The sequence below is a fragment of the Lupinus angustifolius genome, chromosome LG13, assembly GCF_001865875.1.
Source record: "Lupinus angustifolius cultivar Tanjil chromosome LG13, LupAngTanjil_v1.0, whole genome shotgun sequence".
Lineage (NCBI taxonomy): Eukaryota > Viridiplantae > Streptophyta > Magnoliopsida > Fabales > Fabaceae > Lupinus > Lupinus angustifolius.
In genome coordinates, this window is record NC_032021.1 from 15,179,028 (window position 1) to 15,179,424 (window position 397).

Below are 397 nucleotides of genomic sequence, written 5' to 3' on the forward strand. Positions count from 1 at the left end.
ATATATATGAACTGTTTTTCATATCTGAGTGTAATATTCTGAGTAAGTCCACGCCGTCAATGAATTTATGTTCATTAGATGTCTTACTCTCTCTATTTCTCTTCTTTTCTATTGCTTGCTTTTCGGACGTGTGCTCGTCAGATAGACAGCTTTGCTCGGACTTGGAGCTACCCGTCCGTGATGTTTCAGGATGGGGCATGAGGAATTGAGGAGAGGCAGTACCCTAGCTTTGGAGTTAGCCACTAGGAGATGCTTATCATTTTGTGGCTTTTGAAACACCGACGGCTTCAGCTTGTTCATGTCTTTGTTTAGTGTCGTTTGGCGATGATTAATATTTCCGCTCTTTCTTGTTGGATATGTATATTAAGTACTTATGATCTTTTATATCTATGAAGAT